Raw genomic sequence first — 6,000 nt, forward strand, 5'->3', positions numbered from 1 at the left:
TTTTTAAAGGACAAGTCCATCACAACAAAAAGTTAAATTGAGTAAAAAGAATAAAATCCGACTATAGCATAATGATGAAAATTTCATCAAAATTGGAAGTGAAATAAGAAAGTTATGACATCTTAAAGTTTCGCTTAATTTCACAAAACAGTGATATGCACATCCTGGTCGGTATGCAAATGAGGGAACTGATGACATCACTCATTCACTATTTCTTTTGTATTATGAAGTAAGAAATACTTAAATTTTCTTCTCATTGTCATGTGAAATAAAGTTTTATTCCTTCCTAAACATGTGGAACTATACCATTGTTTTAACATTTTTTGGTTCAGTCAAGTTGGTCGGTCATTATTGTCAAATCTGTAAAAATTGAAATATTGTATAATTCAACTAATAAAAAAGATATTGAGCGAGGGACATCAACTCTCTCATTTGCATATCACTGAATTGTGCATAAAATACTGTTTTGTGAAAAATAAGCAAAACTTTAAAATGTCATAATACTTTTTTTTGTTTTAAATAAGTATAGGTACTTATTTATTGTCCATGGTTGGAAATTCTTCTTGTTTACATGCCGTGCAAAATGATAGACAACAAATTGTATAAATTTAACATGAACAATGGAATCTACATTTGGAACATGACAATAAACATAATATATCTTACATAATAATTCATAACAGAGTATTTATTTAAATAACATGAAAGGCATTATATGAGCTCACTGAAATTTGCAATTTGGGAAATATCATGAAAAGACAATTATTGGATTGATTAAATTGTAATAAAGGGTGGAAAACTTGGTTAGATGTAATTTACATTTCAGGTGAGTACTACTTATGTAGTTGGGTAATGTATTCATATCCGATTTCAATGAAATTTTCAGCGCTATGCTTGTTTGATTTTTTAAAATGATTCAAATCAACATTTTTCCGGGGTGGATTTGACCTTTAATAAAGAATAAAGTAGGCCTATGCAAGCGCAAACGGGAGAAAACATTCAAACAGGACATAACTCTTATCATGCATAGTCATGAACATGATGGGTATCAATTTAAAACATTGATAAGAGCGCGTGTGGAAAATTTGTGATATTCCGACCTGAAAAATATATTTATCTCTTTAAGCAATTGTTGCGAGACCTAAGAAAGAGACATGATTATGCCATTTTTGAAGTCATTAAGGGTGTGTATTTTCTTTAAAAAATGATGTGAATGCGGAGCAGTAGCTGAAAAGTTGTGATATTCCGATCTGAAAATAAATATTCTGAGCACGATTTTTTTTGCTATTAAGGCCTCTAATACAAACGGGACATTACTTTTTGTAAGAATGTGTATCGAACTATAATGATATACAGATCTGGAAAGCGAATATTTTTGAGAGTTTTTATGAGAATCCATGAAGAGGAACGTATAATGACTATTACCGATATTTTTTTTCCATCTTTGTTAAATACCCAACCTCTTTAACTTTGTTCCTGTCTCCCTCTCTTCCTCTTATTTTATTCTGTCTTTCGTTCCAACATGTTTTCACTACATGTACTTTATTCTATCTCTGAGGCTTTCTTCTCATATGCTGGGTATTTCAATTAATTTCATATATGTATTATTATTTTGTAGAACAATTTCATTTTGATATTTGCCTATTTTATTCCAATTTGTATATTTTTTAAAATGTCTGTATATACCATTTGTAAACTGAATGTAATTCAGCCTTTGGCTGCTATTTTCAGTGAATATTGAAATAATTAAACCATTCAATCAAATCTCACTTCTTGAATAATGGGAGGGCGTAGCGCGAGCCGATTTTTACTTTTTTTGTATAATGATCAGGGTGCTTATCTCGCTGAAACAAAGTAATGAAAACTCAAATCGCGAGCATGACAAGCAGAATAGTTTCTGCATAATGACTTGAAATTCATATATTTTATGCCCTATATGCAGGGCAAGCGTGAACGAAATTTTTTATTTAATATATTAATAACCTGAAAGTTTGTCTATTTTCCAATTCCCTTCCGTTCATAATTATCATTCACTTTTATTCCTTCTCTCATCTTTCTTATTTTTTCGCCTTTCTTTCTTCCCCTCTATTTTTGGCGGCCACTTTGCCCCTCCGGATCCGCCTATGATTTTAGCACATTAAAATGTGTAAGCAAAACTCGAGCTAAACTTTTTGATTGACTTGATTTTTTTTTAATTGTTGTAATGCTGAAACGTATAGTGCATAATGAATGAAAGCGCGAAGCGCGAGCTTCTCTTCCTATTTTCGCTGACAATGGAGGGGGGGGGGGGCACGACCGCTATAGGCCCTGGATCCACCTCAATGCTATACCTTTTTAGAGTCATAATGCCCTTTATATTACCACATTTTCCTTGTTACAATTTGAGGGTTAATTGCATTCTTTGATTTTTTTCCCTTAATTTGAGGATCAAGTTATCAATTTGTTGAATGATTGGTCATTTTTTTCGTTTTTCTAGAATACATGTTCATTTATGTATTGATTACTAATCTATTTATTGTGTTACTTCATTGATTGATTGATAGCTTTATTCATTTATATATCTATGTATTTATTCATCTATTTTGCCTGTTCGGAAAGGGAAATGGGAAATATATAATAACAATAATCATTACAATAATAATAACAGTAATAATAATGATGATGATGATGATAATAATGATAATGATAATAATAGCAATAATAATGATAATAATAATGTTACGATACTGCAACAAATAACAATGAAAATTTAGTTTTAAATTTGATTTCCTTTTTTTATTACAGGAAATACATGTAAATCAATCAACAAAATAAAACAAAACATCTTACATGTCTTGAATAGTTAGATGTGCAATCCAAGGTTATGATATTATATCCAAATAAAATCCAAGTTGATTGGCGAAGATTCCGTAAATTAAAGTTCACAATGATGGCGATGTTGAAACTGATGTTGAAGCACGATGAATAACAAGAGTCGCTGTAACGAGTTGAAATGTCCGTGAAGACGATGTTGATGATGATTAACAGTCAATTTCAGCAATCCTTGGGTTGAAAAGCGTTCATTAAAACAGGTTGATCTCGATGAGAACTGAGAATTCCTCTCTCAAAGTAACTGCAAACAGTTTATTGATGGCGTGCAAATAATTCCACAGAAGATAAATGTTGAATTCCATGTGGAAATAAACTATGCTCTGACTTAAAGTCTGGCGTGAAACTCTGATATGATGTGATGATGTCCTTGAAGAAACTGCCAGCTTATATATAAATTATTCACTATTCTGGAAGCTTCTAGTATTCACTATTCTGGAACTTATTGTCTACAAAAAGAACATTCTCCTTCTTTCTGGAGCAATCAAATTCTAGAAGACTCTTGAATGACCTCAGTAAAATTAACAATGTAAGCAACATAGCTAATCCTATTGTTCATTTCCACTACCACTGAGAATCGTATTGTGTATAGCAATCTCTATTCAGAAATAACAAAATTCCTCAGCCTATTAAAGAACATGCCTATATAACAAAGCTTTAGTGAGACATTCTGGAATGTTCTTAATCATTCTATGCTAGGAATATCCTTAAAGAGAAAATAACTAAATAAAATGAATGTAATTGCTCTTACAATTCTACTTATATTAAATAAATAATAATAATAATGATAATAATAATGGGGCGTCGGGGTCTAGTGGTTACGACTCTCTCCTTTCAATCAGAACCCAAGCGATGGCGTGATTTCCTTCAGCAAGAAATATACCAATTTTGTGCTGCCTTATGATTAGAATAATAATACATCCAAGAGAGGGTTGTTAGAAAGAAATAATTATACTCATGTCGTATTTTCACAACATTCGTTCTCTATAAAGGACAGTCTTGGATACGGTAACATTTTTTGTAATCCAATTCCGTCTTGATTTTATTTTCGTCTTCACTTTAATTTATTGTATTTAATAATTTAATATATCGATCTGTTTTTGTATTACTGTAATACCTGTATATCATTTTTTTATAATTCAGTTTTTAATTTATAAAATAATTATACAACAACAATCAAGAAAACAATGGATTATCACACATAGCATTACAATATAAACAAAAATTGAATAAAAAAAAGAAAAGAAAAAGGAATATAGGAGCGACATGAATTTCATCGCAAAGAGATTAATAAAGATAACCATGAACATTCACAGCAAATTACAGCTCAAATCTCCCTTTGCGGAAATGAAGAGTTATTTAACCTGGCTTTTTAGCTATCCTATACTCTGTTTCTCTATTAACATTCAAATATTTTTTTTTTAAGACTGGTCAATGGTCAAACATATTTTTCATTTTTTAAGACTAGCCAAACATGTATAGGGTATGTTTTTTCCCCAAGCTTTTCCCCGGGGGATATATTCTGGCGACAACTTGTTTAGGGGCCAAAATTTATAAATAAAACCCGCGAAAATCTGGTTTAGGCGGGGTTATTTTGCGCACAGAGAAAAACTCGTTTTGGGCATGTTGGGGTGTTTGGAAATAATTTGGCCACGCTGTGTACAGCAATACATTTGACTGCCACCCCGGGCTTTTTAGCAACGGGTGGGTGTTTCATAAAGCTGTTCGTAAGATAATGACTTTACGCACGACTGGTGACCCCTTCTTGTGCCAAAATGATACAACCCTATGTCATTCATTTATGACCTAAGAACATGTTCCTGTCGTTCGTAAAGTTGTGCGTAACTTTACGAGCAGCTTTATGAAACACACACCGGGGGGGGGGGGGGGCGTTTCATGAAAGGACTTGTCAGACGTTTTATCCGACAAGTCCCATTTTATCCGACAGTTACCATATTAGTAACAGTACCTCTCAGCCAATCAACATCAGAGAAAGATGTCAGATCTGACAACTTGTCGGATGAAAATGTTGATGAAACACACACCGGGTGTGAAATGATATGTCTATTGATATACCAAAGGCACACTAAAAACCATTATCATTTTTTTGGGGAGAAAATTACATTTCTTTGATTTTTTTACAATACAATGTAGAAAAGCTGCTCGCATATGACGCCACAAATCAATTAATTGAAATTCTAATAACTTTTTTTATTATTTGATGGATTTTTCTCAAACCTTGGGCAATATATTTTTTTTGCTATTATTTTTTACAGTATATTTTCACAGTAAACTTTTTGTCAGGGTGAACAGAAATAGTTCAATTTGATAGGCTGGTAGTAATCTTGTTATATGAATTAGGCATTTGTTATCTTTATGAAACCGGGACACTGATCTTCAGGTGTTTTACACAAGGGTGGAGCCAGGACATTTGATAGGGGGGGGGGGTCTGGCAAATATATATATATATATATATATATATACACACACACTTCCTATATTCGTGATTTGAATAATAGTTAAAAATTTGTCAATTTTTGTCAATTTTTATACTATAGATCTGCCACGTTTTCAACTTCGCGCTCGCATTTTTCATTAAAATTGTGAAACATTATGTGAAACACATAATAGTAGACCGGCCAAAAGTAAAAAAGTGCTCTAGATAAGGATTCGACGGCAAAATTTGTTAATGCTTGGCATCCCAGCTAAAAGTCTTGCAAAAATACCCAGGAATAGCGTACGGCCGGATGCCAAGCGCAATTTTGCGTGAAAGTATCATTTTTAGCGTAAAAACTGAAAGAATGTCGAAAATCACGCATTTTGATATTTTGACATATTATCATCATATTTTTTATTATCTTTGATATGAGATTATTTTTATTCAGAGTTTCAAATTATAAGTCTCATAAATATGAATTTCAAATTTTAATATTACACACACACATATGGCACAGGAAAACATAAAACCGCGATTTCCTCAAAATAAAAGTTTGTGAAAACTATCAATAGTTTGAAGTTTTTTACGCAGCTTAAATTCTTCGATTTAACTGCGTTTATCCATCAAATGTATAGTAAATGTCCTAATGTCACAAATATTAAAAGAATTTTTAAGTAAGATGGAAGATATCTCAC

The sequence above is a fragment of the Lytechinus pictus genome, chromosome 8 (assembly GCF_037042905.1).
Source record: "Lytechinus pictus isolate F3 Inbred chromosome 8, Lp3.0, whole genome shotgun sequence".
Classification (NCBI taxonomy): domain Eukaryota; kingdom Metazoa; phylum Echinodermata; class Echinoidea; order Temnopleuroida; family Toxopneustidae; genus Lytechinus; species Lytechinus pictus.